This window comes from Microtus ochrogaster (genome assembly GCF_000317375.1).
Source record: "Microtus ochrogaster isolate Prairie Vole_2 chromosome 14 unlocalized genomic scaffold, MicOch1.0 chr14_random_1, whole genome shotgun sequence".
In the NCBI taxonomy this organism is placed as follows: Eukaryota; Metazoa; Chordata; class Mammalia; order Rodentia; family Cricetidae; genus Microtus; species Microtus ochrogaster.
In genome coordinates this window covers 23,454,523-23,464,201 of record NW_004949096.1, presented here as the reverse complement: position 1 = coordinate 23,464,201, position 9,679 = coordinate 23,454,523, and the positions used below count along the sequence as shown (strand labels likewise).

At 37.7% G+C, this 9,679-nt stretch overlaps 1 pseudogene; it reads right to left on the bottom strand.

The window, feature by feature from the left end:
- Positions 1 to 8,819: 8,819 nt before the first annotated feature.
- Positions 8,820 to 9,346, bottom strand: LOC101987074 (annotated as a pseudogene).
- Positions 9,347 to 9,679: the final 333 nt, after the last annotated feature.

The window sequence follows — 9,679 nt, the reverse complement described above, 5'->3', positions numbered from 1 at the left end:
GAAGATAGGTGTAATGAATGCCCAAAATGAGATACAAAGGAAGGAGAGAGACTACCCAGAAGTAAGATTATACAAAACTTTATGTTGGAGGAAGGCAAAGCATTTGACGAGTAAGTGGGGAGTGAAGGGGAAATGTTCTTAGATGAAAGATTAGTAGTATTCCAAGGGACACTGTTGCAGTGGGCAGTCAGGGGCACATTTAAAATGTCAGTGATAGGCCAGCTTTGCTTGCCCTATGGAATTTTTGTAAGGAGATAGGAAGTTGGTTTGGAAAGCTGGTTGGTAAAACATTTTAAAGAACGTTCTCGCAGGCACTGGAATATTGTGAAGCAGAGAACTCAGTTGAGAGATACTGTTTTGAATCCACCTTTGACTTTGTAGTTAGGGTTCTTTCCTTCTTTCTGGGGACCAGAACTGTTTCTATAACCTTTCTACAAAATAAAATACCTTCAGAGACCATAGTTGAAAGTTCAATGCTATAGACCGTAAAAATTGGGAAAGTTTAATGAGTCAGAGGCTTTCTTTTTCTTATCTTCCACATAGAATCCATTAATAAATAAGACACATTCTTCTAAATAGTCTCTTGGATCCCTATCTTAGATCATCACTACTGGTTCAAGACTGAATCTGCCATCCCCTGGGTTCTGCCCGTATCCCATTGTTATACCTTTGTCCTTATTCTTTATCTAGAAACGATCACACAAGAGTATCATCCCACCATTTTACAGAAGAGCCCCAAGACTCTCCATTAATTTATATATGGAGCAAGGTATCTAATGTGACATTCTCAATCTTGACAACCTCAAATTGCTGCCTTATAATCTTATATTTCAGATGTACTGAAACTGAAAATGTAAATATTTTATACCAGCTTATGTTTCTAAGTAGTATTTCTTTCTATCTGAAACTTCAACTTCTCTGCTTGATAATAATGGTTACTTAATATAAAACTCATTTTAAGAGTTATTTCCTCTAGATACTCGGGACTCTTTTCTTCTGTATTCACCTTTAAGATAGCAAATTGTACACCATGCCACTCTGTCCTGAGCCAATTAAGTTGTTCTCTATAATTTTTCCATCCTCTAGTGGGTGTATTTTTCTTGAGGATGGAAAGTGATTGAACTATTTTTGTATATCCATTGTGGAAACTCAATGAATAGGAAAGAAGAAAGTTGTGGCCAGCATATAGATGTACTATCTTGAGAAGAGGCTGTAGGAAAATGAATTTAAGGCTAACATAACAACACAATAAATAGGATATGAAGATCTGAACTTCAGTAAAAAGAAATGTAGATGAAGATACACAGTGTTTTGGAAAATGGAGATGATGTGTATATGTGGTTATGCAGATTTTAGTTAACCACGTATAGTTTTCAGTTGTGAACTAAGAAGAAAAGGAGCATAAATGGTTGGTGGTAGGTTTACATTGGAATTTAGAAAGCTAATTTCTGACATAAGACAAAATAATAACAAGGAAAAAAAATCCAGACAAAAAAAAATAGCAACAAGGATTTGAGGGCCATTAGTGCACATGTTGTAGTGACGATTTATGGAGAATACAAAGAAACTGAACATTTCAAAACAGATAGGAATGGAATAGCCAAATATATGAATTTCTGGGACTGAGAAAAAATAAAAAATGAATTAATAATGAACCCAAATCAGATAATTAGGGCAAAAATGTCCAAAATGGACATTGTCAGACCTTTGTCATTTCAGCTTGCATTTGCTCTTAACAACCCAAGAGCTCACTGAAACAGTTTTGTCTGATCTAGCAGTGATTCCCCCTACTTTCTGTTGACCAAGTATTACAAAACTTGGTTTCACTGTCAGGAGCAACTGGGGTCCTGACTGGTGTCCTGACTCATTAACCACAGGATCGTTACAGCATTGCCACAGTTAAATGAGTAAGCTTTAAGCCTGCTCTATTGAATATTTGGGACATAGTTATGCTGAAAACTATTTACCAGTGACCCAGTCGGTTAACTAACTTTTGACTAATGCTGGCAACTCGAGTCATTACTATATTGGCAAAGAAATTCAAGTTAGCTTTGACAGGTGGGCCTATGTACCTAGGATACTCTACAATGTGTCCATGCTTCTATTTAGTACTCTGACATAAAATTTCTGACTTTTTTTGCACATATTTAGACTGTGAAGAATAAAACAAATTCTGACAGTTATCTAAATAGGAATTTATGGTTTGTGAAAGGACCCTGTCTTTACCTGCTAGTAAAAACTCAGCTTATTAGCTATTTTACTTATTACTATTCCTATTATTGTTTTTAATATTTTCAGCAGCTGCTGCAGCAGTAGTATGTTTCACTTTGGATGAGAGTCCTTAGCTCAAAGCCCTTTGACCTCTAATTGCCCCAGATAGGGTTTTGATTTTATATAGTTCTTTATTTTTCTTTCTAAGAAGTCATCAATTTGATAGATTTTTTCAAATAACTCAGCATCCTACAAATATTAGAAGCATTTTTCTTAAAATATCTTTTCAGAGAACACCAAATCTCAAATAAAAATTAAAACCTTTTTTTATTGAGTCCACTGGTAAATATTCAAAAGATTCTTTGACCACAAATAACAGAAACCACTGAAGAAGGCAGAAGAAATTCAACATCAGGCATGATTAAAGCACTAGCTTAAAAATCAACACGAAAGGCTGTGGATTCTTTTCTAGCTTAGAAAAAAAGTGAAAGAACAAAAAGATAAGTGGGATGCAGAACTTTCTGGAAACAATTTCAGTGTCTGTCAAAGGTCTATGCTGTTCCTCCTCCTCGGCGCTGGCTACTCCCATGTCTGACACCATGTGCCACCTTAATCAACACTTTGTTGTGGGCGTAATGGAAAACATGTTCTCTCGGCCATAACTCTAGTGTAGGCTTCTGCCATCAGCCAAATGGGACAGACAATACAAATTCTGTGACAGACAGCCCTTCTGACAGGGAAACAGAGGACACCCTCCTCAGGACAGATAGCCTTTACAGATATTCCAGCTTCCAAGTGGAAAACCATCTCTTGGAATAGTAAAAATTGGCACAGCTTTTCCCACGAACTCTGCCAAAGAGGCAGATCTCTTAGTCATGAACTCTATTGGTTGATCTCCTGACACAGGCCCTTGGTGCTTTTCCATCTAATCAGACCTGAGTGTGGAAACAGCCCAAGGTTTTCTCGGGTGTTTATATTATTTCAATGGCACTTCCTTTGATTTACCTAAAGGATGTTTTGTTTTAATTAAAGTTTATGACCAAAGACGAGCCGAGAAAGTATTGAAGTAGATGTACATTGTTTATGGGTTTTGCATGCAATTATTTCAACCATAAAAATAGACCAAACAATTTTGCTTCTCTGCCAGAAATCAATTCACGATCACAGAGATTCAGGTCTTCATTTGGTTTTCAGTGAAAATAATGAAAGGTGTTTGCTGATTGTGAACTGGAGAGAACTGTAAAGTTGGTAAATCTGGAAACTAACATTTATTAACTTTCAATAGGAAAGTTAACTGCAATAAGATCTGATGCTGGTTAAATTGTGGACTCTTTCCAATTTGTTGGCTCCCTCTCCAAAGCAAATGTACTAAAAATAAAGTGACTTCCTTTTTGATGTCAATTATAACATGTGTACTTTTAAAAATCTTTTTGTCTTTTAGGTTTTGATAAGATTTGGCAAAGATAGTAGCTATGAACCTCAGTGACACCAGTCTCAGAAATTATGCCAAATGTCAGAAGGTCATGATCCATTTCCTTCACACTTTCTATCCTTTTATGTATCAAATTACTAAATTAGAAATAAGAGAGATGGTGCATAGAGTAATTTATCTATACTGAAGTGTTTTATTAAAACCAAACAAGCTCTTGTGAGGTGAAACATTAGATTAAAGTGACATTCAAAATTCATCCATCAACTTGTTAGCTGGTCAGGTTCAGTCCCTTGATGGAGAACTTGTCTCAGAACATTTCCAAACAGGATTGCTTTTCCATGCATTTGAAAAAGTGTTGAGCGTAATAACTAGAATCCTGCTTTGAGTTCCCCCAAATATATGTGGACTTGGGCTTTTAGCTTCTCTGTGCCCTCCCAGGAGTTAGCAGAAAGTCTCGAGTCATGATCCTCAATCTCAAGTATTACCTTGGATATCCATGTTTCAAAGAAGAGAGTATCACAGTTTTATTTTACCTGTCTGCTGACAATTCCATGCTAATAATGAGTTTTAGAGTTGAAACTATGGAAACAAAGGCATTATTTGATAATACACAAATGATATCATAATGATTTAGTTTAATGAAGTATCAGAGTTCTAATTCAGCTCAAAGTTGATCTCAATTCCATTTTTTTTTCATTTTTCAAAAATTTTTGTGTGTTCTTAGTTAATAGGCATGGGAATTAGTGGCTTTAGTAGATGGAAACCACCTGAGAGCTTTTTCCTAATGTAATGTCTCTTAAAATGATTTGAACTGCAAAATTCTGTGTGGGACTAAAGAGTGGTGTACACAGTAATGAGAGTCCTTCAAATGACCTTCTCTTACACCTTATGAGTTCTCTTTAAGGACACACGTTTTCATAATGGCATAAGGCTGTCAAAGTTAGGATGACTCGAAGAGGTCCAAGAGTTCAGACAAATATGTAGGTCACTCTTTGCTTTGAAAATTCTACAACTCTCTACAGCCCATGAATTTTTAATTGGCCTTTTATTGCACTTGAATGGAAAGAGCCCATATTCAGGGTCTGGCTGGAATAGCAGGAGGTGATATGAGCCACTCCTATGGCTTTCTGAACTTGAGTTTACTGTGTTAGGTCAAGCAATGACCTTCACAGCAACCCCAGTCTTTGCCACACTTAGGTCAAGGCTCAGATCTTAATTAATTGTTCTTTGCTCTCTTGGACATTTTATTTTTAAATCTAGGGAAGTTGTCAAGGGATGAGTGATCTAGGAAAGGATTTAGGCATTTAGAATCTTATTTCTTGGTCATTTTTCTCTCCACAGATAAGTATCTACTGGCATTCCATTTCGACATGATTTATATTTATCTTACAAGGTGGTTTAAAAGATTAGTTGAAATATTTGTCAAAATGCATGCTTCAGGAACTATAAATAATTCTACAAATATTTTTATTCATTATTTATTGTAGGCATATTGTTCAGGTGTATTTCTCTATCATTATTTATTACAGTATGTTATACTAGCAGTTGATAATTATTTATTAGTCACTGGTTCCTGCTGCAGCTATCTCCTCCTTCTTCCTGTGTTCATAAACCTCACACATGTATATATGTATAAATATATACCTCACATATGTATGTATACATACATATATAGAGATTATATATTTATATAAAATATTCAGTGACTAACTGTATCTCATGGCCTTTATGTTCTCAAATGCAAATGACCTCCAGGCAATATTTTTTTGTTATTCTTCTCTGAAATGCAATGATTTCTTTTCAAACTATATTTTTACTTTCTTGGTTCTTTTCTTGGTATGCAGATACGTCACTTCTGTCTCTGTCTTTAATCTAGGTTCCCAGCACTTTATGATTTAGGAGATAGAAAGGAGCTGTGAGCAATAGTAGCGATTTACTTAGCACAACCCTTTCCTAGTTCGTCCTCTGCCATCTCCATATCTTGGCTTTTACTAGGGACTTCAGATTCTCCTAGCTGGGCTGAGGGGTCTGGAGGATGTAGGCACTTTCAACTGCTGTGCTCCTGTTCCTTATCCCACTAAGTGGAGAGTTCAGTACAGTTGAAGGTTTCTCGCATTTGTCAAGAATAGTTAAAAGATTCCTTCATATCAATGTTAATTTCTCTTTTATCTTCCTTGATCTCATATTTTTGCCTTTCCTTAAGTCAACTACTCCATTTTCTTTCTACTTATATACAGGTCCTCTCTCACAAGGTTCGTTCAGTGTGGCTTTCTAAGGAATAACATAACCCTGCACATCGTTTTATGATTCAGAACACCTGTACATGAGTGATACGGGGGATAGATACATGATACTGGATGACACAAAAATATTCCCATCTCTCTTCACATGCTCAACACTAGACTGGCCTTTGAAAGGCACTTACATCCTTTGTATTTTTTTATTTTACTCCTTCACCATGTTTGATTGTTCCATTTACAGAGAACTCAGGTAAAGGCTCTCGCGGTGTGTTTTTTTGGTTGGTTAGTTGGTGGGATTTTATTAGGCAGACTTTCCGCTGCTGCAACAAATAACTCAGAAAAATGAACTTAAAGGGGGAATTATTTATTTTGTCTCATGGTTTCAGTTCAGAGTGGCAGGAATGTGTAGAGGGCAAAATTACTCCTGTTGTGACTGCCAGGAAGCAAAGAGAACAAGGCAGGGACCAAAACACATCTTTATAAGATGGATCCCCGGAGACTTCCTTCCTTCAACTAGGTATTACCAATTTATGCCATTATAATTTGTGGATCGATGAAGGGTTCAATCCAGTCATGAGGTGATCAGAACTGTCACGATCCAGTCAGGTAGTCATCAAGCCCATAGTTCATGACTCAGTGTGGAACATTTCATACACAAACCATGTCCCCTACTAATGAAAACACATAACTCTGAAGATTCAACACACTTAAAAATTGCAACTTCAAGATCTGTTTTCTCTGTTAGACAGGAAGCTCCATGTTGAGAGATAAGAAGCATCTGTCTTGTTCACTATTACACACATAGCATGCCTCGTCTATCTCTTGTCTTGCTGATGAAATAAATGCACCGTTTCTTTCCTCTGTCTTTGTGTAGCGAGGGAGGAATGTGTGTCAAAACTGACTCCCGGTGTTTGGAGCAAGGAGCCAAATTGCATGGCTTCCTATCACAGCCCTGTCACTTGTAAGCTATACTCAACCTCCTACGGTAAAATAATTGAGGAATTCCTCAAATTCTTAGTATTTAGGATTAGGTTTATAAATATAGTCACATTAATGTGTGCTGACATATGGGGGTGTGAATCTCATAAAATGATTTATATTAAACATCACTTAATAAACATTACTTATTGTCACCATCCAGTCATCATATGGGAGAGGAAACAGAGGAAGGTGATGGGTGAAATTATAAACTCTTTCCTCTCTGGTTCTGTGACTCTGAAGTTTAGTTCATTTTTATCAAGTTTTGAGTCCTCAGAGGAGTGTGTGTATTTGTTCCTTTTATTCTTGTGAGTGTCCTGATGGTCCCCTCAAGCTGTCATTTTGTGTTTGAGTGCGTGCATGTGCAAAAGCATTCATAGGATCTGGGTCCGGGGACACTGAGAGCCTCTGCTACTCCCACACCCTCCCTTTTCCATCAGGCCTCCCTCAGGAAGTCTTGAATTAAAATTGGCCAATAAGTACCGCTCTGCTTCCAACGATAATATTAGACCTAGTATAATGGCATCTTTAAGCAAATAGCTTTCATTGAAGCAACGTTGGGTCAGTTTATAGCTACAGCCAACACCAATACCTTTCTGCTTTCTCTGGACATTCTATCCAATCAACTGTGAAGTGATTTGTCCTTTGCTTTTAGAATGGCCTGGCTTCCTTCTATTTGGACATGCTTGTGAAAACGTCAGAAATTATTAAAGGAAGTGAGAAAACAAAAAGCCGCAAGACCAACAAAAGTGCCTTCTGGGTTTAATTGAAGTTTAACTTCTCATTTGGTCCTGTGAAACTATGTGCCTTAAGGGTAAGGGAAATTCCATGCTAGTTACTCACACAGCCTCTCCCATTCACCATGGGTGATGGTCCTAGGAAGAGGAAGGTTCACTAGTTTCAGATCTAAAGCTCAGTGACTAGATCAAAACTGTAGACTCAAAATTCAGTGATTCAATTCTAGTTCCCCAATTCCAGGTCCTGCCCCCCCTGCCACCTACTAGTTCTGTCATCACACCATAATCAAATGGTTTCATAGCTCCTGCCTCAGTTTCCTGTTCTTTAAAAGTGGGCACAGCACTTTCACCACAAGGGTGTTTGGTAGGTTTAATGAGTAGGTCTTCCATAAAGCTGTGTTACACAAAGTAAACACTCAAGAAATGTCAGCTATTAATACATTTTTTTTTTGCATTTTAGGGTCACAGTGAGGTTTAAATGAGATAATCTGTGAAAGAGTCTTATATGTTTCAACCAAAACAAATTCTTAGTAAGGGTTTGTAATAGTTTCCATGTTATTAGAGTTTTAAATTCAATCATGAATGAAATGTATGATCAAATAAATCATTGGTCAGGGACTGGGAGAGTGAATTTTAGTCCCCCCCTTATTAGAATGCTGGTGCTAAAGGTGAAATAATATTCACCTGTCCTGTAGTGTTATATCTTTAAATAACTGTGATGTATAGCTTATACACAGAAAAGATTAACAGCTGGACAAATTGGTGAAAATAATTATTTTCTGTGTCACCAGTTATGTTAAAACAGTAGCCGTGCCTATTCTTATCTTGCCATCATTAATGTTGTTTTGTGTGGCTTTTCAAAACTGGGCTTCATACTGTACCCCAAGCTAGCCTCTTGTGCTTGGCAATTCTCTTGTACCTACCCCTTGAGTGCAAGGATATTATAGCATTGTTATTGTTATTGCAGAGGTGTTGGAGAACCCTTGAGGCTGGCTGAACACTGGCAGCTGTGGTGATAGACCCCGGTGCTTTGCAGTACTTTAGTTAATAGGTAGTCTTCTCTTTCTTCCTGCCAGCTACCACAGACCCTTAGTTATAGAGCCATGCCTTGGTACTAGGTTTAACCAGACGTATGGTACTCTAAACCCAGTTGAAATATTGACAGCAATATCTGATGATTTTTATAGCTTTTCTTTTTATAATCCACAAAATTCTTTTTTTTTCTTAGAATAGGAAAATTTATTACTGTGCTTCCACTGTCAAAATTTAGGATCTTGGTCTTTCCTTCTTGCCTTTGTACAGGGTCAAAAGGGACACATTGGCTACTTTAACAACCTTAAAGCGGACTCCAGGAATATCACCTACAACATGACCCTTTCGACCAAATCCAGCAACCAGAACTTCATCGTTTTCCTCAATGAAGTTCAAGCAACCATCATTGGGGACGAAAGCTGTGATCTTCTTGCCGTTCTTGATGAGCTGCACCCTGACACACTTCCTGATAACAGAATTTGGCTGCTTGGCTTCAACTCCTACTTTTTCCAGCACGATTCCCTTGGCATGAGAGGCACTTCCAAAAGGATTCTCCTTCAGGGCTGTGCCCAAGTGGGCTTTCTTGTATTGTTTGTCATGCCACTTCTGGTCCCTCGGTGGCTGCGGAGCTTCCTGGTAGTACGGAGACCACGACACTTGCCCATCTTGCCGACGCCACGGGCCCGAGAGAAAGAGAGAGCCGGAGCAGGAAGGACCCACAAGGCACTGCGTTATAATCCACAAAATTCTAAGGCTCTCTTTTTACAGACGGTGTTAATGCTTCTTAGAAACATTTCTTTTTTTTTTATCTCTAGATTTGTGCTAGGCTTTGTCTAATGAATATCAAGGAGTTCAAGAGCCAGGAAGCTTTTGCTATCTAGCTCAGACATAGTTGATCACATTCTAATTTGCTTGGTTGATCAAAATGTGTTCATCTCACATTTTGGATGTGGGATACTGAGATCTTTTGCCTCTTCCTCTCTAGACTGAAATGTTCGTATTCTGACAGTCCATGATTTGTGGACCATTTCAGAATAACACCCAGTTCT